Consider the following 26,389-nt stretch of genomic DNA (forward strand, 5'->3'; position numbering starts at 1 on the left):
TGTCTCTGTTTAGTTTTCATAGATAGCACTGGCATTTAAACAATGAATTCAGTTCTAACTTTATTTTAAGAAAAGTACTTGGATAGAGGCGTTGACTCTCTTGAACACTATGCAAGAAAGTTGCCGAGATTACGATTCGACAGAAAAAATATAACAAAAGAAAGCAGAAATCAAAGGGGAGGGGAAGGGGAGGTTGGAGTCCATCGACCTTATTCTGCCGACTACTTCGAAAGAAATCGAGCCAATCAATTTTCCACCTACTTCTTTAAAGTCATTGTACGTTCTCTTTTCTTGCACGTAGACAGAAATATTTTCCAATTCGTGTTTTCTGCAGAAATGCCAGCGCTCCAGCCCTTCACCTGAGAGTTTAGGATGACTCATAGATCGAAACTTGTGACTCGTGATTTCGTAAGTGCAAGGACTGCTCGAATGAACGACACGTATAGCTATTATAGCTGTCCTGAGATCAAAGTTCGACTACATTTATCCCTTTGTACTGGATTTCCTTACAGTGAAGACGATCTCAGAATTCCCTCAACACACCGATTTCTTTCTTCACAAAAGCCCAATTTATGGTTATTTTGGCTCTAAACTTACCCTTATGGGCCGATCACATGATTTTTTTTTTTTAAATATGGTTTGGAAAAAGAGAACTTTCATCTTTTTATTTATATGTATTACTCTCTATTTATTTGAAATTAAAATGTAAACAGGTTGAATATTGTCAGAAAGTGTGCACCCAGAAAGTATGCACCTATGATTCATCCTCGTCGTCGCGATTAATCTTGACATAGAAAAACTGCGTAAAATACAAATAATACAGGGTGTCCAAAAATCGCTGGGCTCGCACGTTTCTCATGGAATCCAGGAAATGTCAACGTACCGTGATGGGTAAGTGCGCGATGACTAGAGGAGATGTTAGAAATGATGACCAGGTCGGGATCTGGACATGATGCTGCACGTTCGTAAAAACAGAGTTGAGGGTTTCCTGGGTGATGTTCTGTATTGCGGTGGAGATTGAATGTTGCAGATTGTGCACGTAAACATGTCCCTTGAGATAGCCCCACACATAAAAGTCTGCTCGAGAGAGATCAGGTGAAGGTGGAGGCCAGATACCACGAGAGGTGATACGATTCCCAAAAACGTCTTCGAGAAATGGCATGTATGTGATGGCTGTGTGCGCTGTGTACACCTATTATTATTATTATTATTATTATTATTATTATTACTATTTAGTACTAGACGCATCGCCAATATGTATGACGGTCCAGCTGCACAGAGACTTTGGAGACACCCGGAAGTAGAGAATTAGCAATACAGTCAAAAAAGAAAAATATATATACATTCCTTTCCTGTCGAAGGTAATCCCCACTTCTCTCGAGTTTCAGCAACAAGGCCCCTTAAAATATTCACATGAAAGAAATGTAAACAACAAGGAAAATATCCTAAAGAGATAATAATCTACTTGCTGTTGTAAATTGTGCAAATCTGTGGACATATCGTTGCACAATTTCCCACGAGAAAAAATATCCGAGCCAGTATTACCACTTTCAAATTGGAAGCAATTACCACCTTCGGTATCGGCCTACGTTGCACGCACCTTTGACTTGGAAACAGATATCGCTCGATAAGTTTTCGAACCCCCAACACAATATTATTACTATATCGTGTGGAAGGCACGTGGTGCGTTCAATGGGGTTGTTGTAAGCCCAACGTGTGTACAAGTTGATCAGATATAAGAATGCAGGTAACGTCGTCGCCTTCAAATCAAGGGGTTACGGGTTCGATACCTGGCGGAGGCATTTAGTTATTCGGATGCCACTTTAAACTGTAGGTTCAGTCCCGAGAGCCACGTTAGTCTATTCGGGATGACGTCTGACTGCCACGCGAAAGACCTGGGTTTGATTCCCGGGGTGGGAGATCTAAGATCGAAGTTTTTCCGGCCTTGTTCCCACATAAAGCGGCTCCGGAGCCCACCCATCCTCAAATCAATGGGTACTTGGGGTGTAAAAGCGGCCGGAGCGTGGTGCTTATCACATCACCTCCAAAAATGTCTAAGATCGAGAATTTTTGGGGCCACATTCCACATCCCCTAAATGTGCCTTCATCACACGGTGCTAAATGAACGGAGAACTTTACGTTACTACCTGTCCCGATTAGCCTATCTGTGCATAAAACTAACTTAAAACAAAATCTCAAACAATGAACCCATTAGCCAATCTGAGCATAAGTTGGACTCATAACAAACTCTGCTAGAATATCATATTTTAGCAAGATTTCTCTATGGGATTTCAATAAACCATAGGTACGTCGGATTGAATCAAAGTCTAAATATTGAAAGTGTGAATCCCGGAAAACCGAATAATTTCTGTTGAAAACTCTTGTAAAATCTGACCGCGAGATTTCTTATTGTTGATTGTTCTGTAGAATCAAATTAGAGCATCTCTGTCTTCTTTCAACGTGTAATTACTACATAACTAATCTCCATCCATGGCAAGAAGGAAGTTAATGTAAAGAAAACCTCGCGGCTTCCGAGAAATAGTTCTTTTCTATGTGTTAGTTGTGGTGTTATTTTGATCATGAATATATTGGTTGGAGATGTACAGTACATAATATAAGGTCCTAAAACCTCAATATAGCAGCTACGTTGAATGGTACGCTATGGTCTTATCACATGCGCTATTTTGCTGCCATTGGAATAACAAATAGAATTTCTCAGAACCATGTTTAGCTATTTGACTTCGTTCTTACAGCAGGGAGAGATTAGATTTTTTCAGTGATCTTGTTGAAACAGACAAGATTGTTCACAGAAGCATGTTTGATGAGTCATACTTGTAAACTTCATGTAACAATTTCGGGGGGGGGGAGTTGTACTATGTGTGATGATTCTTAAACAATGCTGCATCCAATCTGTCACTTCGTGGCTCTAAAATATAGAGAATGTATTTATTTTCTTGAAATTTTATTTTATTAAGCTTTCCTGTTTTCAAGATTAATCGTGACTATGAGGGTGAATTATGTGAAAATGAAGACAAAGAAACATATGCATCCGTGGCGTGTTGTGTTAACCTGTACACATAGGCGCCGACTTAGGAGGGGCACTATCTGCTCCCCCCAAAAAAAATCCTCAAAAAATATACACATTATATATATAAAAAAAATATTGTTGTCAATCTTGCTCTAGGGCCTCCCCCATGGCGCAGTGGTAGCGTCGTTGCCTTGTAATCAAGGGGTCGCGGGTTCGATACCCGGTGCAGGCACAAGTGGTTCGGATCCCACTTTAAACTGTAGGTCCAGTCCCGATTAGCCTTACTGTGCATAAAGTGGACTTAAAACACCAACCAACTCAATCTTGCCCACCCAATATTTATGTGAAGTTGGCACCTCTGCCTGTGAAAATACTATAAGAATCCTTCTCCTAAGGTCTAAAATCAGGGTATAGTATAAAAAAATACTCGGTATAAATTTAAAACAAAACTTTTTTTAATAGTGTCGTATCTTGAATTGATTCAAGGTCATTGAAGATACACTTGAGATCTTGCCAATTCAGCACTTGCAGAAGTATCAACACAGCGATTCTGAGAACACGTACTCTTGCGTTGCGTACTAGTTTTGTGCCACACACGACTTGGCAACATTGGGGATCGATGGCTTCCCACGGTCAGGGAACTCCCCCACGTCATTTGTTGCTTGGGATTTTTTCCTGGACTTCTTTCGCCACGTTTTCCCACAATTAAAAGTCGCTGCATCCAAAAGGCAATCCGATTTTAGTGCCCGGGTCACGCACGCAGCCAGGGAAATCCACCTCGAGCAGAATTTGTCTCCTGAATCTTTCATGACGAAACAGAAGCCATGAAAAAAATTTCCGCGTGTAATAAGCGACGTCAGAGGCACGCCATTTGGCACGCGCGTCCTTGGGAATACGCTCCTCTGTAAATAATTCGGTTTGACTTTCAAATGATCTGTCTTCACGCTGAGCATGCGACGAAAATAAGGTGGAAGATGAAACGGATATATTCATGTGCCGACTCTACGGTGCCCCTCTTTCCTGGCATTAAATCATACATGGATGGTCGGATACAAATTTTTAAGGACTAGCTCCAGATTTCGAGATTCAGATTATGAAGTTTTAGGTATCGGTTACAAGATTTGGATTTCGGAATTTCGATCCAATGTTCGAATTTTGGACATCGCATCCAAATTTCGGCCATCGTAATCACCATTCGGGTTTCGGACATCAGATCCAAGATTCACTATTCGGACATCGCAGATCCAAGTTTAGAATTCTACCAGATTTGCATTCTGATAATTATCATTTTGGATTCGTGCGCCCGTACCTAATTCTTTACCTACACTTGACTCGGAATTTGAACGTTTATGTTCGTTGTCCGCATGAGTATTTATAAGATTTATATTAATAAATTCAATTTTATGTTTTACTCTGCAAGTTTAACACCTATTAGATTGCTACATGTAAGTCTTAAATGGCTATTCACACATCTAAGCGGTATTCGGTGCCAATCGAAGTGTTTTCTGATTTCTGAGTAATTACTGTAAACACTACTTAATGTAGCATACTTATCTTGACACAAATTCTTTGTTGTTCCACAGATACCTTCTGGTTCACGATTTTTGCAATATGGTGCTTCGCCCCATTGCCAAGTACAAGTTTAAGAGTCATTTAGATGTAAAGATTTAGCTCGTATGGATTTTCAAACGAGCTTTTTGTTCAAACTAGGACGAAACCACCCACCGTGTTCGAACCCTCTTTCTACCACCCCATCAGGTGACCGCGAGGTCCTGTGGTGACTCACCGGCTGGCAGTAGGTTTGTCGCGTCAAGGAAAGATAAAGAAATCGATACTTCAAGAGTAAAATTAATTAATTAATTTTCGGGACGTTGATGCAGGAAATGAAAGTATCAAACTGATTCTCTACAAGCATTATTTCTCAGTACTCAAGTAAAATTTGAAAATTTTCTGTCCACTTGTTCTCGAAGTAATCGTGACCAAGCTCCATAAGATTACGCAGGCTTGACGAGAAAAATACTAAAATTTGTATCCAGGGTATAAGATCACCTTAAACTTAAAATTACCGGATAAAAAGTAAAGGTGAGAAGAAAGTTCTACCCCCGGGGCTCACGTATAGAAAGAGCCAAGCAGAGCAAAACGTTTCTTTTTCTAGATTCAACGGAACAACTCGCCGCTAAGGGGTCGCTAGAGGCGACCGGAAGTCTCCGCAGGTCACTTCCGGTGGCTGATGTTGGGAAGTGATGAGCAAGAAAGTAGAGCTTTACTTCTGACTGACACAGTGGAAGAAGTTCATATTGAGGACACAACGCTCAATTTAACAAAGGGAACTGCTTGTATGAAAATCAGTCTTGGAAGAAATTCGTGGGTGTGTGTGTAACTTAGGACCAAGTTCTGAGAGGAGAGAATGGCCGTGTCCTCAAGAAAGCACAAACAGCTGATTGGAAGTGAATTCGATGTCATCTTTACAAGATGTACCGTGATTGGTAAAGCCAGAAGTTTTATGTAACCAAACAATGTGAAATATATGTATAAATGTACGAAAATTCACTGTAATATGTAAAAATATGTAAATATAAAGGGTCTAGCAATTTGAATGTCAGAACTTTGAAAGAGTGTTATGGCAACACTGACTGGAATGACGAGATGGAACTGTGACATATGTGCAGTGTCTGTGGCAAGTTATCATGGAGAGATACACAATGCAACAACGCATAGAAATTATTCGAATTTATTGTCAAAATTCGTGTTCAGTTCGACAGACATTTCGTGCATTGAGAGGAATTTCATCATCTTTTCCGATGAAGCACATTTTTTCTTCATGGCTACGTTAACAAACAAAACTGTACGATTTGGGCAGATGAAAATCCGCAAGTGATTCTGGACGTACCCCTTCATCCTAAGAAAGTGACTGTGTGATGTGGTTTTCTGGGCCAATGGCGTGATCGGGCCTTATTTTTTTGAGGACCAACATGGAAATCACGTGACTGTCAATGGGGAACGATACAGGAATATGGTGGTGCAGTTTCTGTGGCCTAAGCTGGCAAATCTTGACATCAACAATGTGTTTTTCCAACAGGACGGTGCAACTTTCCACACAGTTCGCCAAACAATTGAATTATTGCAGGAAAAGTTCCCCGGACGAGTTCTGTCCAGAAAGGGTGATGTGAACTGGCCACCAAGATCATGTGACCTAACCCCCTGGATTGTTTTCTATGGGGTTATGTCAAATCTAAGGTCTATGAGACTAAGCCACGCACAGTTCATGACCTGAAACGGAACATCGAACGAACCATTAAGGCTATGCCGCTCAATATGTGTGCAGACGTGATAGAAAATTGGATATTCAGAATCCATTCCACCCACCGAAGCAGAGGACATTTCAACGACATATTGTTCAAAACATAATGACATTGTTTGCTCTTCAAAATATATATATATATATATATATATATATATATATATATATATATATATATATTATTATCACTTGTGGTTTTCATTCTATCTAATTTTAAAGATCTGCCGTTCAAATTGGTAGACCCTATATATGTTAAGGCTTTATCCACTTTATGCAGAGATAGGCTAACAGGGACTGAACCTAGAGTTTAAAGTGGGATCCTATGCACTATGTGCCTCCACCAGGTATAGAACTCTGGACCCTTTCATTACAAAGCGATGATATTACCGCTACCATCAGGAATGCCTCCTGTAAGTATATTAAAAATATATCATATTTTTGTATTCGTCGGCAATTTCCTTCGTTCCTGTACTATTTTTGGAATTCTGACAAAAACATAATTATTCTAAATTAATTTCTCAATATCTTTACTGTAGTAGATCATTTTCAAAGAACATAATTGTAATATGCTACATAACATTGAAATTATCGTAACAAATTAGTAACACAAATGACAACGGTTTTGGGAGCAGTTCAGTATATTGTGTACCCTGTAATGGATGCATTACAAGTTCCACAATATTCTACAGTTGTACATTAATATTCTCACTTAATGGAAAAAATATCCCGTCACAATCTGATTAAAATGCACAAATATAGAATTTTATGTTCAATAATATGTAATTTACGTTAAACTATATAAAAATATGTAACATGAAATTTAAGTGTATCGTTCGTATATTTCGCTTAGCTAAATAAATATATGGAATATCTGGAATTATATTTATTAAATAAATATACGGAATGACATAAAAATCCTGGGGTTGTGATTGGTATGACTAGGATTTTTATGACCGAAAAATCACCAAAATGTGCATATATGAGCAACATTTAGAAAAAACCTCCATAAATTATCCTTAAACTTTTAACTGTAAATATGCCCTTCCAACAACATAAATGTCTTTCTATTTAGGTTATTTTACGTTGCTTTTCCATCTCTTGGGTTAATCACGACGATGAGAATGAATGGTGAACTGGTGAAATTAATGATGGAACAAACGACGATACAACCATGCCTTACTCATGATTCGAACCTGAGGTCGCTGGCTTCATAGATCGTTACGCTAAGGCTAGCATTATAAATGTCTAATATATAAACTGTGTTTGTTCACGGAGGTCACTTCATGACGAGAATTATTTATGTAAGATTAATAAAACAGAAAAGAACAAAGTCAAAAGGATGAAATTTGAAAGCATATAGGTAGAAATCATTTATGATTTAAGGGTGATGGGGGAAAACCTTGCACGATAATGTTGAATGACAGTGGCAACAGTGAATCTGCACTGCATGGCTGCATACATACAGAATAAAAAATGCAATCTTTCGAGGGTTCGTCGAGTTGAAATAAAGCTTCAACGAGAAAAACTTGACTATTCTCTGTCCTCTGTAGAAACCAAGTCGATAAAAACAGATACACGTGGCTTCTAGAAAATCCTATCGTTTGTTCCAATTAGACTATCGATACACATCGAATTTATTGCAAGAGACTCCACAGCTGTCTCATTCATGTTCGTTTTCACTTCGTACAAAACCGTTTTTACACCTTAGTAACTTTTTCCGCATACTGAACGTTGATATCGACATATAATGATAACTAACTAACTAACTCTCTAGCCTTCTTAAACCCGAAGGTTCATGGCTGCAGCAACACAGGCCTTCCCTCTGTCCCTATCTTGAGCAAGATCTATGACATATAATGATTTTCTCTTTTAATGTTTCAAAAACATTACGTACGTTCAAAGTCTCGGTTTCGGGACATTATATCATGAGCTCTACAGCTACGACCAACATAGTCATGAGCAAAATAACACCAGAACTATCGCGTAAGAAAGGAACTACTTTGCAGAAGTCAAGTGGTTTTGTTTATATTAACTTCGTTCCTTCGATCGTCTTGCTGTCCTCCAGGTGCTGTTGAAGTTTAACGGTGTTGAACGGCGACATCTGGTGTGTATTTTCGATACTATACTCTGTATCTGGTGCAAGGTCGTGTATAACTGAAGAGAATGGGAGAAAGCGAGCTGGAGGAGCAAAGCAGTGCGTGCTTCTGCGTAACTACACTCACTTGCCGTCTCACACGTTCATTGGTCAAGCCCTCTCGAGTCGCTACTTGCGCACAGACTTATTTTCCTTCGCTCGCTCAAATTTCAAATTCGTCGATATTCGTTTCGGATGAAACAGATAAGTCGAATATCTGAATATCCGGGTAATCCGAATCTCCGGATAGTGCGGATATCCGGATAGTACAGATTTGATGAAGGATGTGCAGAAAATCCTTACAGTGAAATATGAACACGAATAAAAGAATATGTAGATAGCCCGTAAAACGGATAAATGATATATAACTGTCCGGATAGTGCACACATTCGGATACTTGGACATTTCGGATAATCCGAATATCTTGATATCGCATATCCGGATAAATCGGATAATCAGAATATCCCGATATCGGATAATCCGGATATCAGAATATCATATATATCCGGAAATTTGAAATTCGGATATAAAATTATCCGATATCCGGATAAAATTTTATCCGGATCTGGCCATCCCTAGTTATAACCTGTGCCGAAAGACTAACAGCATATGAACTCATTTGAATGCAACTTTCACCATCGAAACAATAGCATTTTTCAGACGAAAACCTGACAGACATCTTTTTCTGCCCTGTCCAGCTTCAATCCGCCATCCGTGACGGAACGCTGTACGTGAAATGGCGACCACCAATTACCTCTTGCATGAAAGTTTAACAACAAAGAAAACGAGGCACTCCCGTACTTTGAATGAAATTGGCGGGTGCACGAAAATGCAAGTTATCAAGGCAATCTTGATTCCCCCGCAGTCCGATAGAAGATTGTTCCACGTGATAAATTCCACTTCTTTCGCACAATTTCAAAGTCTAATGAGCTGGAACCAAAATTGGTGCACAAAAGGAATGTTAGTAGCTCCATGAGAGAATATGCTAAGACCCTTAAAATCCAGGCTGTGAACTAACAGGTTCTGGACAGTTCTGGGCTGTAACAACACAATAGAAAGTCAATGAGTTCGTTACAACCCAGAACTGTCCGTGACTGAACGCATGAGAAAAAACAGAAAAGCATATTAGGTTCTTGTTGGTAAACCTGATGGTAGAGGACCTGTCGAAAGGCCAAGATGAAGAGATAATGACAATATTAAGATAAACCTGAAAAAAATAACGAGGATGACAAGAAATATATCTGCAAATTATCATATTTTATGTAAAAATATGTAGTGTAGATGGAAAACATGTAACACGATATTTACGTGTACTAATCCGCCGGCATTTGTTTCTTTTGTTTGGCTACGTACGAAGGAAAAAATATGTAATTACATAAAAAAAATCAGGATCCTAACCATTACAACGAATTTCTCAAATGGACAGTTCGAAATTATCACATTAAATTCCTCAATACTGAGTTTGAGAATTGTTCTTGATATTTTGTATATAAAGACAGAACTGTAAATTTATTTGATTGAGTTGGTGTTTAAGTCCACTTTATGCACAGAAAGGCTAATCGGGACTGGACCTACAAGTGAGATCCGAACCACTGTGCCACGTGCCTTCACCGGGTATCGAACCCTGGACCCCTTGATTACAAGGCAATGTCGTTACCATGGCGTCGCCAGAAATTTTCCTAGGGAAGGGGGGCGGTAGAATCGAAGATGTCGAGGACACCCCCTCCCCTCAAAAATATTCTGATACAGATCAGTGGCATATGCAGAAGTTTGTCAAAGAGGGGGTTCATTTTTAAAATTATTGCATTATCGATATTTTAAATTATTATTATTAGTAGTAGTACTACTACTATTACTACTGCTGCTAGTAGTAGTAGCAGTAGCAGCAGTTGTAGCAGTACTAGTTTTAGTTTAGTTTATTTTAGCATCCAATAAGTCAGGGCGCGAAATTTCCGGTCGCCATTGGCGACCAAAAGTTTTGGACTGGCGACTAAAATTTCGTTGTTTCAAGTGTGTGTCAAACACGCCTCAAGACTTCACCTCTTTAGAGAAACGGCAGAAGTTATAGAAGAAATTCTAAAACTGAGTGATATCCACACTATTAGGTGGTTAGCCAGCAAAGAACGTGCAAAAAGAGCTCTCTTGCAATCATGCAAAGCTGTTGTGACCCATCTTGAACAGGTGGCCCATAGAAAAGACAATGATGGCGCTAAAGCTAAGGATGCTGAAAAGTTTGAAGCAATTTAAATTTGTTAAGCTTCTGTACTTCCTTTTGGATTTCTACGGGAAATTGAACCCTTTAAGCGTGGCACTACAAAATAAGAATCTTTTGATTTCATCTCTGAAAATAAGAATTGAACACTGTATTTCAGTTTTGGCTGACATGGAATCTAATGTTGGACCAAGCAAACAAGATTTCTTGGACCATGTATCCATTTCAGGGAAGATCAGGGATGTGCAAGAGTTTCAGACTGTTAGAGGAAACTTAATTAACAATGCGAAGGTGTACATCACAGAAACATTGCCGTCTATGTCAACAGATGCGATTGCATCTCTGCATGTTTTCGACACCTTGGGTTGGCCTCCCAAAGAAAATATTCTTCAGTTTGGGATAGAAGAAATAAAGAAGATAAACATATACTTTAACCCGATCCTTTATAATGAGAAAATGGATGTTCTGTCAGCAGAGTGGACAGAATACAAACTTTTGTTTCCTTCTCCAGCTTTGAATCAGACGCTGGAGAAGATCCACAGTGCCGATTCACAGTGCAGAGTGTTCAGCAAGATTCCCCAACTTGCTCCAGATTTTGACATTTTGTGCTGTTCTACCAGTGAGCACAGCCTCATGTGAGGGAGGTTTCAGCTGTCACAACAGACTCAACACTACTTACAGGAACTCTCTGAAGACTGAGACACTGGATGATCCTCCCTGTCAGAGTTTGACCCAGCAGCTGCGATTGATAAGTGTTACTTCAGTGCAGAACGACAGCGCTACACAAACATTAATATTTAATAATTGCTCATGTTTTTATTATTTATCAATATAAAATAGTGGCGACCAAAGATTTTAGTCCGGCGACTGATTTCAAACTTGAAATTTCATGCCCTGCAATAAGTTTATTGTATGAATAATATATTACTTGTTACAACCAAGTTTACATACTAGTTTGTAACAGTAGCAGCAGCAAACGCAGTAGTATAAGAAGCTTGAAAACGTGTGAAAGTTACAAATTAACAGAGTTGCAGTGTTGCAAATTATGATAGTTTCGTACCAACTTCGAGACCATTTTTAAACAATGACGCAAAATGAGGTGAAATATAGTGCTTCGTTTATAAATTCCCATAAATTGAAAAAAGTATATGGAAATTTCCAGGGGCGCCCATGTTCGTTACCGTCCCACCAGTCTTCAATGATTTCGCACCCTCTGGTGTCCTTTGCTTTCTGGCGTTTCTTGTATTTCAATTCATCTCGTCACATTATGGTAAACAGACTAAATCAAAATGGTGATGTACAATTCGCCTACTAACCTTTGCTGTTGGGTGTACCTTGGAGCCAGATGCTATATACTCGTATCTGTTGTAGCAGCGCAGTTAAAACAACTTTATGTCCTTTTAAGGGGAATACTTCGCCATCATACTCGCATGATTGTACTAGACCAGGGGCGTTCTCTGGGCGCATGCGTCAATTGTGAAAAAATAATTATTACTTTATTTCACTTCAGATCCAAGAAATGTAATATAAGCTTAGTTGTGCGCTCTCGTGTAAAATAAATACTTCTCCTACATGAAGAAATTAGAATTAGAAATGCTCATTAATGTCGTCGCAGAGCAAGCTGTTGGATGGACCGCATCAGCGAAGAAAGATTTTAACGTGGGCAAGCGTTGCTCACGTGCTTCTTCCCTCCCCTCTCCACTTCTTCCCCTCTCACAATGCGTGAATATCGCGTTGGCTGCATGCAATGAGGTGACAGCTACAGAGAAGAGTGTGCTGCTTGTTTAGTTGAACAAAGAGAAGTGGCAGCGATTGACTTTTACAGTGCAACGCACATTTAGTTTAAAGTTTGGTTTATTTTTTTTTTCTGGGCCTCTTTCAAAGTTCCACATGACATAGTGCACTATTTTCCCGAAATATTTAAGAAATGACGGAAAATGAAACAGAGGGTGTGATACAGGACCTAATTAAAAAAACCATTCAACTTTCGCTCTTTCTCGGAAAAACAATAAAAAAATGATAGACCTTGCCCTTCTTTAACCGGCCTGTGTAGTAATCATAAGGATAAGAAACAGGAGTATGTAAGACATTTTCAACACAGTTAACACAGTGCAAGAAATGAGAAATGAATGAATGTTTTTTGAAGACATTATTGAGAATTGTGATGATTAGGACCCCTTATGTGTATCACAGGCTCATGTATTCATTAAATTTCTGTCTGAATATAAGAGTTGTTTTCTTCTTGTGGTTTTTTCAAGGGTTGGTCCCACTCAGACATACTTTTTGAGATATTACAAAGAAAACCCTTGATATTGCTTACTGTGATAAAGAAATTGCAAAATTTCATCTTCTGCTTACTTCACAACGAAATGATTTTGAAACAGTATGGGAAAAGGTCAATATACAAGAGACAAATGAATTTCATAGAAAGGGGAAGTGTGTTGACAAATGTGAAATGAAGCTATTGTACTTTGAGATTATAGATAACATATCCAATCAAATATCCGAAAAGTTTGGTTCTCTTGCTAAGCTCGAATTCATGACCCTTCTGAATGAAGATAAATTTTCCTGAAAATTTGTTAAATAAAGTTAACGTCAGTCCATACAGCAAATTATTTGACTTTGTAAAGCTAAAGAATGAGTTGATAGCTCTCTATTCTTGTCCCAAGTTTGAAAATAAACCTGTACATGAACTAGTACGATATATGAATACGAACAATATTCATAACATTATGAATGAAACTTACAAGTTAGCTCCACTCATTTTGTCAATGCCAGCTTCAACTGCATCAGTGGAACGAACTTTTTCAACATTAAGAAGAATTAATAATTATATTAGAGCAACCCAATGGCAAGAAAGATTAAGTGCGCTTGGTATATTATCCATTGAAAAAGAGCTGCTTCTGAAAATTAAAGCATTGTCCTCATTTTACGAAGATGTTATAAGGGAATTTAACACTCAAAACAGAAGAGCAGAATTTACATTTAAATTATTTTAATTAAGTCTGGTCTATTGTTCCTGAATCTCTGATTGTAATTTAAGCCTCTACTATAAAGTTATAAGCCAAACAAACCTAAATTGTGAATCTCCAATGTAAATATAAACTGCTTATAAATATCAAGTGATTTTATAATTTTATGAAGACTTCCACATCAAACATCAAACCTGGTGAGTTTTAAACTTTATTATCCATATTTCATTACTTTATACGTTATGCAATATTTAGTAATGTTAATGTGCAAATCGTCAACTATTGAATACGTATAATGCTTTGATTGATTGATTGATTTAGTTTATTTTACTTCGCGTTTTGTGCCTCTTGGCTAATTTGCGAAGATGGGGATGAGTGATGAAATGATGAAATTGATGAATGGACATTCACAAACAACCAAGTCCGACCGGGATTCGAACCCGGGACCCTTGGCGTCGCAGCACGATGTGCTAACCACTCGGCCACAGGGTCGGGCTCGTATAATGCTATCCCCCATTTCATAATATATATGTTTTGAAAAATTTGTGTACCGCATGCCCTTATGAAAATCCAGGATACGCTATTGTAATAGACCCCCTGACCTTTTTGTCACAAAGCTGTTTGTTGCGTTCGTCGTTAGCTGAACGGCACAAAATTGCAGTGCAAGTTACAGCTTACGTTCGCAAGCCTCGTATTACCAGGTCTTGGTACTTGAAGCATAAAATTGCTTCGTTCATTACGAGCGAAAACTTTCAGCAAAACCTGTTTGCAAGTTTCAGCCTCCTTTTTTTTGTGCACATTATTGCGGATTAGGTGCTTCCCTTTATTGTTATTTGTGGCGATGACAATGAAAGCGTGCAACAATACTACATATTCATGTAACCCAGAAAAACTTGGACGAAAGTGGCGCGCAATAAGAGAAAACTCTAGAGATACGGATAAAAAAGGAAACTGCAAGGGAAATGTGTAAAAAGATCTCCATGCATGGGGAAAATGCCTCCATTTTGTGGTTGTGATGTTATAGGTCTACGTTTACGTCCGCGCTACGATTGTTAGATAAGAGGAAGGATTTCCCGTGTGTTACGGAGAAAATGAGGAATTTTACTCTCAAAAATGGGAAATTTCTAATGTTTGGAATTGAATCTTTATAGAATTAGGTACACATGTTAGTTTTTAGACTGCAAGACGTTCTACCAATACTTGATTGGCTGGTTGGATGATTGATTTAATTGATGGCGTTTAAACGGTTTGTTTTCGGTTAATTGAATTCGTTTAAATTAACACACGCTCTTTATGCTTTGTTTTTTTAAACATGTTTATTTCTGATTGATTGATCTGATTTATTTAACGTTGTATTTCTGCTACTGATTGCGACGATGGTGAAGAATGGTGAAAAGATGAAATAGATAAAGGGTCAATCACAAACATATGCAGTCGACACAAGTCCACAGAAGATTATACTCTCTGTGGGTGCAGGCGCCAGAGCCTCGTTGGCCTCCAACATTGCAGTTACCGAAGTGTACTTAGTGGAACTGATGTTAACTTTTCGTTGCCTTCAGCGAAGCGTATCCCTAACACCCCTTGTTTATTTCTGCTGGAGAACGATTAATTTGCTATGTGCGTGAAACAGTCCACATTCGTGGCAGAATGATTAGCACACCGCGCTATAATGCCAGGGGTTCCGGGATGGAATCCCGGTTGGACATGAATGTTCTTTGGGTTAGTGTCCCTTCATTAATTTCAGCACATCATCACTCATGCTCCTCGTCGCGATTAGACAAAAGTGGAAGAAAAGTAACGTTAAATAACAAGAATTTAAAAAACGTGGTTTGTCATAACTGCCTTTCGCCCAGTATTCCTAACACAACGTCAAAAACAGAAAAACGTGGCAAAATATACTCTCAAAAAGGAAGCCTTAACATCCCCCACCCCATCACTTACGAAAATCTGAGCACTGCGAAATCTCAGCCAGAATATGGAAACACTGTTCGGTGCTCACTGAACCATGTTGGGGAAAAACGCCTTTTTTGCTCCGAACCGAATCAACGCTTGATCGGTGTTAAAATACCTTGCTCTACCGTCTCGCAAATCCGCCTCATTAACTTTGTAGATCAGTAAGATTGGGTTGAGGGTAACGGATGAACAATCCTCTCTTTCTTCCTTACTCCCCCTCCGTATTCTTAGCCGGGGGATAAAAGTAAGTGGGGAAAGATGCCCCGTGCCGTTTTCATATGGTTGCTGGGCGATGGAGCGTTCAGCACTTCCTACAGAACAAAATACGACGGTTTGATGGTTTTTCAAGAAATCTGGAAGAGAAAGTAGACAAGACGGTAGTTTTTTCTTCTTCTACTCGTTCCGCATAGTGATTCCCTCATGTTCTTCACGTATTTGTTTTGTGCCTTGTAAGGCACCAGGGGAAAGGACATTCTTTACAGCACAGTCTCGCCGAGGCACGGAGTATATGGCCAAGGACTGAATATAATATTGCGACCTATTTGGCATGCGATCTTGGAAGCTGAAAGCCAATCCGTAACTCCGCAGCATTGTTTGCGAGGTTGATGGAGCATGCTGGGTTCCAAACCTGGGTTCTCACAATATTGTAGTGTTCGAATGGACAAAAAATGTGCTTGGGAAGGACGAGATTCTTTCCCGGTTTTGTGATTTTGAAACAATGACAAACATTTCTCTTCTCGACCATATAATTCCCTATTTCCCATGCACAACCCGGTCTCGTTCTACTCAATCTGGCAACAAACTATCGTAGCTGGACACACTGTTGAAGGCATTTTTAGATATTTCTTCCTTTTTCCCTTTTCTGCACATTTTTGGGTCTAGTTCCTGGGAAAATTCCCTGCTGGGTGGTAACTCCTAAGAAATCAGGTTTCCAGTTCATCATCTTCCTACTGAAATGAACATTTATGCACATTTTGTAATATATTTTTCTGGGTTTCAGGTTTCACCGACAGCCCAGCTAGCTCCTGTGCTGCTCCCTGCATTTTAAAGTCAGATCCGAACCATTGTGCAATGTGCCTCTACCGGGGATCGATTCCTGGACCTCGTAATTACAAAAGGAGATCGTTACGACTGCACCATCGGGGAGGTGCAAGACAGGAGTAAGGGGAAGTTCCGTGACGCAAGTAACGCAATTTTTTTGGTACTTGCGTTACTGAAACTACAAGAGCAATTATGGCGGTACTTCGTGTTAGTTTTCTTGCTACCTTGAAAAATTCATAAAATCAGACCCGAAGGACTTAATTGATTTGTTATAAATGTGTGCATGTAAAGTTACACTAGCACCGTCTTAGTTCGCTGCACTTTTTCACTCTCTTTGCATTCTCACGTCTAGTTGGCACAAAGTGCAACACTGGGTCTTCTACGTCGATTTGGTTCAGGGAGAGTGTTTAGTGTCTGCGCCATTTGCACTACGTTCTGGAGCGTTAACAGTGTGGTGTATGGTCACGTGGAACGTGCTAACCAATCAAATGAACGCTGGAAGCAGCAAGCCGGCCTTTGTTGAATCTTCTTGCGTACACAAGAACACTATTTTCTTGCACCAGCCTGACACCGGGATGCACCTGCACTACACCCGTAGCGAACTAGACGAGGCTACTACTGAAGCTTGACCGCAGAGTACATGTAATATTTGTGTAAAGAGTTAAAAGTAATTGTATCACACAGTAACTGTAACGCTTTATTTTTTATGAATAACTTTCCCGAATTTACTTAAAATGTTTCACTGTTTATTCATTTTTATTTGTATTTGACAAATTTTCTGTTACTTAGCGTTGCTTTTCTGCCATTTTTGGTCAATCGCGACGGAGAATCAGTGACGATTGTATGAAATTGATGAATTGACACAAGGAACACCCATGCCGGTATTCGATCCCGGGACCCAAGGCGTCGTAGCGCGCTGTGCTAAACACTCTCCCACAGAGGTAGGCCCATGCACAGGTCAGGACTTGAACCTCGAAACTTCAGTGGGGAGATCGAAAGCAGAAGACTTAACGCGCTTGGCCACTCAGTTAGAGTTATCCGTACAGCGGGTCGAATTGCTAGCACCACCATTACATTGCACAATATATTGACCAAAGATTATGGACTGAAAGATTGTGCAATAAAGAAATGCACATCATTTTTCAAACAAGAATGGCCCTTTCTCTTGTCAACAGAAACTCCGAAAAATGACTTGCAAAACTACTACTTTCCTAAACCACCTCAAATCAGGACAATGTCAAATCACGCTTAATTTTTCCCTCTTCCGTTCCAGAGCGACAATGATAGATTCTTCGTATGACTCAAACTTCGAGAAGCAGGGTGACGTGGAGCGTGCAGTAGGCGTATCCGACCGTTGCTGGAATTCTACGGCCAAAACCAGTTTGCCCTTCCTAACCGCCCAGCAACTGCTCTGCTCTTATGTCTCTGAAATATGTCTCTGGCTGACAATTTGAAACAGCACATCAATCTGGGCTCTTCATTCCGCTAGAGCAGAACATTTGTAACTGTATACTATGACCATTTCGTTGTGACGTCCAAGGACGCCAATTGGTATCTTAGGCGCACTTCAGAGAGGCCACTAAGTGGTGCAGCTTTGCATTGCAGCGGGAATCGAACCGGGTCTTACGCATGGCAGTCAGGCGTCCTACCGGATGGACTACCGACCGCCGCTCACACTCGGTACGGAGCCGTGATCCGCAGCACGATTGATTGTACAGTAAGACTAATCGGGACTGGGCCTACAGTTTAAAGTGGAATCCGAACCACTATGTGCCTCCACCGGGAATCGAACCCGGGACCGCTTGATTACAATGCGCCGACACTACCACTGCGCCATCGGGGAGGCCCATCCGCAGAACGAGTTTAGAGTCCTGCCGATCCCCCCTCTTCCCCAAGGGGCATTTTCATACCAATTAAAATTCTGGGAGCCGCATCTTCAGCACCAATGTCGTTTTTTATTATTAGTAGTAGTAGTAATATTAATTCAAAAACTATTTGTTAGATTACTGTGCATAAAAACTCAATGTTGTTATGTGACATGTAAATACGAGGAGTGCTCGGAATCTCTTAAATTACAAACTCTGTATTTAAGGAGTAACAAATACTATGTGCATTTGTATCACTAATAGTAACTATTTCTTGAGAGCTACTGCAATAAGGGTCCTCCTCCGTTGCCGTGCGGTTTTGGACTCCGACTGTGGGACGGCATGGGTTCGAGTCCGCCTGGATTCAGTCTCTGGGTTCTCGGCCTGTGTATAGGACCGGTGGCAACACACCATCCTGAGGAAATTGGGGAGCTACGAGTCAGTAGCGTAACCCGGTCTTAAAATTTTCCTATAACGGCTGGGGGTTCGACGTGCTGAACCCACGTCGCCCCATTACCGGTTGAAGAACTCCACACCTCTAGGTAGGATTGTGAGAGGGAGACTGGCAGTCGGGAGGCTGTCGAGCCACGGGTTATACTGCTATAAGGTTCCTAAATATCGAACTAGAAGAATTCCCAACTATCAGTAAATTGTGGCAACGGTGGTGTACTAATAAAAACTATAATAATTATTAATAAAGAATAGTGAAACTAATAGAAATATTGGGTTTGTATCTGGCCATTGATGTACTCAGCACTAAGTAACAATAAACTATTATTATTATTGAAAATAATGTTAGTACAGCGAATTGCATACGAAGTTGTTTCTTGTAATGCAAAATATGTTGATTGGCCACATATAATTTGCAATAAGGAAACAAGGTAAAGATACTAAAACATTAAGAGATTAATTGAAGCATATTGAAAACAGGACTAATGAAGAGTTATTATTGAATTTATATTGGGAAGTCGTTGTTTAATTATTTATCCTATTCTTGTCCGAAAAATGTTTAAAATTTTTAAAAAACTCATTATCAAATGGTGTAATGGTAAGGGTAACGTTCTCCCTTTGTAAACAAAGGGTCCCGGGTTCCATCTCCGGTGGAGGTTCGTCGCACAGTGATTTTGGTTCCCACTTTAAACTGTAGGTCCAGTTTCGACTAGCCTATCTGAGCGTAAAAAGAGGGCCCATTCCCAAGTTGAAGCTCTAATTCAGACACTTCGACAATGATGTACTGTTAGGTACGCTACGACGGCAAGAATGCTAACAATAAGTAGGTAGGCGATACTGTACGCAAAAATAAACGTACGTGTTTTATCTGGTTTTCGAAGCCATAAGCTATGATTGTGCTAGCACCTACAGTACTTACTAGAGTACAGAGGGCCGGCTTAAGTAGCAAAATGAAAACTGATAACGGGAATAGGATATTCGGACTTAAACCTTGCTCACGGAAGTAAGAGCGGGTTGCGTGCAACAAGGATATATCTTCTATGAATGCAAGCTGAAGGTTCTTCCTCGCCAAAATCAATACTGTTCTTTCTTCACAAATAAACAACATTTCCATTCATGGCGCAATATGCGCTGGCATCTTGTAATGAATATCAACCGTGTACGAAATTTGAATTTGATCATTGAAACTTCCTTACGTAGCTCAGGATTTGAGCATAGATATAGTATCAGACGAGAAGACTCACGACATGCGACACGCGACAAGAGACACTTGTTTCTTTGCTCAGTTCGCATGATGGTACCGATATAATTGCATTAATCAGTTTATTAGTCACCCGAAAGAAACGTAGCAAGAGACATTGTTACATGTAAATCGCGTTGTAGAATTTGTGCACGTTATTGAAACTCGGGAGAGGGATGTTGTGCATGAGAAAACTGAGAAATAATATGCACTGACCTCAAACTGTATACGCACAGACTAAATCCCGGTAGAGGCACATGGCACAGTGGTTCGGATCCCACTTTAAAACTACGGTCCAGTCCCGATTAGCCTTCCTGTGCATAAAGTGGACTTAAAACACCTACTCAATGCAACTAAAGAAACGGTTCTCAACCTTCGTGAAAACATGTCCCGGTATTTTTTTTTTAAATCAATGCCCTTAGCTCAAGAATTTTCCTCGTAAATACCTTTCCAGTATTTATGATTATGCATGAATTAACCTATGAAATTAAATATTGATAAATAGCTGGCATAATCATAAAGAGTAATAATAGTTTGATTACGTGTAGGATTGTTGACAAATATAAAAATATGGATGAAGTGATAACGTAGTCTCCTTGTAATTAAGCGATCCCCGGTTCGATAACCGGTGGATGCACATAATGGCGCAGGTCCTACTTTAACTGCATCAAAAAACTTGATAAAGCTAAAAGAACGTTGTGTTTAAATATTAAAACATCGTACATATGATACTTTATTATATTTACAAATTAGAGGTTCAAACATGATGCCGGTTGGGCTCTCTTCTAGAGTCTAAAAATAGCTCGTTGGAATGAATCATTCACTGCGCATACGCGAACAACAAACTAAGGCGACACGATGCACGTATTGAGAAAACGGCACAGTCCGCGAGACACGTAAGCGACATGCGACAAATGCAGCTTGCCGTGTCTCTTCGGTTCGAAAGGTTGCATTGATTACTGTGAGTTCGCTTTCAAGCGACACGTGTCTCGTGTCTCTTCGGTGTGAATTCTATCTTTCAGCTGCAGATGTCTATCTCGTCTCGAGTTATAACGAGACGTTGTTGTCTCGAAAAAAAAATATAGTACAAAAACCAAGCACGGCGTGTCATCGCACAAATTTTCACTGCGCATTGATGTCATTGAATACAAACACCATTCCTTCATTTCTTGATAACGTTTCTGTTTTGTTTGACGACTCGATTAGACGTTATGAGCCCTCAAACAATGGAGTTTTATTCTGATTATACCAATATAACCACTGAACGCAGGCTCATAGTTGCTACTAATACACTGATTGGATTGGATTGATGTTTTAAGTCCACTTTATGCACAGTAAGGCTAATCGGGACTGGACCTACAGTTTAAAGTGGGATCCGAACCACTATGTGCCTCCACCGGGTATCGAACCCGGGACCCCTTGATTACAAGGCAACGACGCTACCACTGCGCCATCGGGGAGGCCCTACTAATAGATTGACTTTGTAATTGTATTTAATACGAACAAAATATACGACTTGTCTACAAATAATCACGTAGATATCTATTTACTTGCTATGTCTGAAAAAGACGCTCACTAATGTCAATTTGCTTCAGGGATCATACAAAAGCCTCGAACGATAAGTCTCGGTTTCGTCTCGATTTTACAGAAGCTGTCTCGTTCTCGTGTCTTCGAATGTGAAGATTCTGGTTTCCAATTTCTGGCAAAGCATAAATATCGCTATCAAGTTTTCAACATACGAAATATCTTGTTATGTATACCGCATCCCTAGAAAGCAGATATGTACTATCCACCTTTCCAGTTCCAGCCCCTCCCAAAAAAAATATATGTACGCCAATGTTCGGTGAGGTGTCACTTTGTTCGTCCCATCATCTTTCATCAATTAACTTCCTCTCATTATCATCATAGGCGCCGACTCCATGTGGCTTGGGGGGCTCGAGCCCCCCAATGTTAACGATGTGGAGGCAGAGTCCCCCAAATAATTTTGCTTCTCTTGTAAAGTTTACTCTGAATTGTGCCACATGAAATTAACTTTAAATATACATTTGAAATGTTCTAGACCATCATCTTTGGGGGGCTGAGACCGCTAAACCATCAACTTGGGGGGGGGGGGGCTATGAACAGAGATAGCAAAACACATGACTTATTACTATATAAGTATATAATTATGAGTATTGTTAACATTTTTACTAAAAAGAGTTTCAAAATACGATGTTCATGAACTAGGAGAGTGGATGGGACGTTCGAGCTACAAAATGCTCTCACATGACATTCAGAACAAAATCACTGATATATTAGGGAGATCTGTTTTGCGCTCCGTGGTAGCAGATATTAAAAGTCGGGAATATTTTGCCATTATGAATGACGAAACTTGTGACATATCCATCCGTGAACAATTGACATTCTGCATTCGAACTGTGAATGAAAAGTTTGATATTTTTGAGGAATTCATGTTTTTTTACGAGATTTGATATTTTTGAGGAATTCATGTTTTTTTACGAGATTCTTTTTGACGTTGTAGAAGACATTATGGCGCGTCTGGACTTGCCCATACAGAATCTGAGGGGACAGTGTTATGATGGTGCCTCTTGTATGAGGGGAAGATTTAAAGGGCTGCAAAAGTTAGTTACAGATCTGTAACCACAGGCTATTTATGCACACTGTGCAGCTCATAGCTTGAACTTGGCAGTTGAGGACAGCTTGCGTCACCTGACCTGTATCAGAGACATAATGAATTTAGCCAACGACTTGTTAAAGACTGTTAGGGAATCCCCTAAAAGAATGCAAATATTTAGGAATATTATGAGCCAGAATTGCCCCGGCAACGTCACGTCCCTAACAGACTTGAAAATCCTGATTCTGCCAAACTTCACAAGTTCTACACTCCAAAAGAGTATTATAAATCAATATGCACTGACGTGTGAGACAGTAAAATCATGTGTTAAAACAGAGATGAATCTACAGGACTACAAAAAGTAACAGCCGTAGAGAAAGAATGCATCTCAGCTGTTAACAGTTGCACAACAAAATGAGCAAATGCGAGAATTCTTTCGCCAAGATTTGGATGCCGATAGACTCTCCTTACATGTCCATGCTTGGTGATATCGCCAAACAGAAGAAAGTGGTTCTAACTACCATGCGTGACATAAGGAAGTTTATTTTCTAAGACAGCACCCTCCAGGAGCTTCTGCCTGGAGTTGCCAAATTCATGATGCTCCTCCGCACTGTGCCAGTGACGACAGCCACAGCCGAGAGGTTATTCAGTGCTATTCGCCAACTAAAGACATATCTGAGATCTACAATGGGGCAGAAGAGACTAAGCAGCTTAGCGGTACTCCACATACATCAAACTGTGCTTGATAATTTGGACCTGAGACTGCTCGTTAATGAGTTCATAAAGAATAAATATCCCAGTGCGTAGAGCAACTTTTGCTTTATTTTGAAATCATGTTCATATGTTTTTGTTGTGTATGTCACTTTATATCTTAGTGTACATACTTTTTTTTATTATTGCAAAATTAAATTAAAAATGTAAAATATTGTAGCAAGAAGAAAAAAGTAAAACTATTTTCTTGTGATTTGTGTTGGCATTTATGTAAATAATTAAATAAAACTGTTAAATATTATAAATATTTGTTATTTTTATGGGTACGTCAACACTAAGGTTATTTGCACCCATCACATGTCCTTTCTTTACAGGTCAGTTGCGGACATGCCCTCGCCGGGACTCGAACCCAAGACCACCAGATGAAAGCGAGTTGAGTCGACCACCCAACACGATCGGCTACCGAGGCCGGCATAAAACTGTTAGGTTGGCCTCTTAATGTAAATACATACTTTTCAATAAAAATGTTAATTGTTATCTAAAAAAATGAGCAGACACAAAAGACATCAAGAGACTTTGAAACATTTTCTAAACGTTTTTCATGTTACATTTCATTTGTATGAGGAATATAATAGCTGCTTAAAAACTGCTATACGAAGACGTAATTTTTATTTTTAAAAAAGGGAGGGAGTGAGTCATTCATCAATTTATTTCAGTGTTCAGAGCCCCCAATAATTTTTTATAAGTCGGCGCCCCTGATTATCATCATCATGATTAACGTACAGTAGGCCCGGGTGGAGGGGGGGGTACAGTACTTGGCCTCCATCTGCAAAAAGACCTCGACTGCGGACAGCTTTGAAAAGGACCAGAAAATGAAAAAATCTAGCTACTGAAATGTGGCAACAATATAAATAGTATATGTAGCATCTGACATTACTTAACCTAAAATATGTACATAAAGGGGCTCACAATGTTGTTATCCTCTGGCCTCCACATACATAAATCTGCGGCCGACACAGAGAGGGAGACAATCGACGTGTCTTAAAATAGATGTAAATACTAAATTTATGCTAATAATATATGCTCAAATTTTTATTCATGACAGTTTCCTTCTTCTTTAACGATTATTTTAGTTCGCTTTTCTACCTCTTGGGTTAATCGCGACGATGACTTATGAACTGGAACAATGATAGATACATAACTGACCAGGGTTCGAACGTGTGACCTCGCGCTTCATTGCCGTTCCTCCCGGAAGTCAACTGTTTCATTTTTATTACAAAAACGACGATGGAATATAGACAAGAAACACTTAAATTAGTGGCGCAGGAACAGATTGTATACACTGGGAGAGATGCATAATCAATTCCCTTTAAAGCCAGTTAATCCCACCACCCCTGACAATTTGTCTGACAAGTGCAAATAGTTGGTAGAAATAGATTTTAATGACATAAAACATTTTCCGCCCACATTATCTCCATAAATAAATATTATTAACATTTTTAAAAATTAGCATATTTTCAGGAGTAATTCTTGTCTTAGAGACTTCAATAAATTTTAAACCAAAACGTGTGAAGCTATAGAAAACACGATCTCTGAAAGCTAAAGAAATGGAAAAGTTAAATGAACCTAGAATATACTTTAATATTTAATCTTATGTGAGATTTGGAATATAGTAACTTGCAAAATGTTAGCTACTATAAGGATTCGTGTGCTGATTCTTCAGTCTACCTCTTGCTTTTACGTACACACCCACTTTTCTGAAGTGAGCATTGTAACCAACCCCCCCCCCCCCAAATCAAAAACGTTCCTGCCACTGGTCGTCAGTTGTAAGACCGCGCGTCTATTACCAGCTGACCTCCGAAATCTCCCACGTGCTGTATGCCGAACATGGGCAGGCGATCTTTCAAGTATCTTACCTGGGTAGGTGGAGAATTCAGGATCCATGATTCATTGTCATCATTTCTACCTTCAATGTTTTTTCCACTTCGAGATTAGATCTAAAGCACACGTTGAAGTACCACAACAAACACTGAACTATTATCTCCTCAAAATGCACCACTAACTAAAAACACAGTGTCGAAAACGTCAAAATCCACCACGAAATTGTTGCACGCTGTGAACAGTACGTTTTGGTAGCAGAACACCTACACAACAACGCACACTTCCACAAACAAAGAAGCTTCGCACAGTGACCACTTCGATCTGTTGAAAACCAAAACAAAACAGGTGCGCGCTAGACAACCTTTCTTTCTTTACCGCAAACGGCGAATAACGCGTTCCTCGTGAATCAGCCGAGCACACGAGCCTATCTGCGCATGCGCGTCGATGCACTGACCCGCCCACCTACCTTGGGCAATAGCGTGTCGATCTGATTCCAATGCCAACTGACATGATAGGATTTTACATCGCAGGATCGTAAAACAATATAATTTAATGACCTTGAACTTCGCAATGTGTAAAATCAATGTGCACTGTGTAATGCATGGCTCAAATGCGCAAGTCCATTGTGGCTTATCGGACAGATTTTGTCTTGTAATACGATGCAATGCAAGAATTTAACACGCAACCATTGGCTCTGCCAGGCATAGGCTCACCGGGTACTCCCCAAATTTGGCCATTTTTTTTATATATTTTAAGGTGCTACGTAAGAAATGGCATTAACATTGCCGATTGACTTTTGTTTTCATGTAATACTAAGACATGTGATTGACGCTATATGTCAATGATTGATTGGTTACTTTTACTATTATCTGCATTTCAGCACATGAGCTATTTTAGCCCGTCACGGGGATAACTAAAACTTAATTGAGGACAGGCCCTAACAAGAAAAGAAAATGCGCCTTCTAAAAACTTCCGCACTCAATTTTT

General features: G+C 39.7%; 1 protein-coding gene across 1 annotated transcript in view; it reads right to left on the reverse strand.

The window, feature by feature from the left end:
- Positions 1-25,775, reverse strand: part of LOC145985495 (uncharacterized) — a 221,667-nt gene extending 195,892 nt beyond the window's left edge. Inside the window, exon 1 of the mRNA XM_083119566.1 lies at positions 25,438-25,775. The gene's annotated coding sequence lies outside the window, so the exon portion shown is untranslated. The remainder of the gene's footprint in view (positions 1-25,437) is intronic.
- Between the last annotated feature and the right edge of the window lie 614 nt (positions 25,776-26,389).

Source organism: Lepisma saccharinum, chromosome 3 (genome assembly GCF_977018435.1).
Source record: "Lepisma saccharinum chromosome 3, izLepSacc3.1, whole genome shotgun sequence".
Classification (NCBI taxonomy): domain Eukaryota; kingdom Metazoa; phylum Arthropoda; class Insecta; order Zygentoma; family Lepismatidae; genus Lepisma; species Lepisma saccharinum.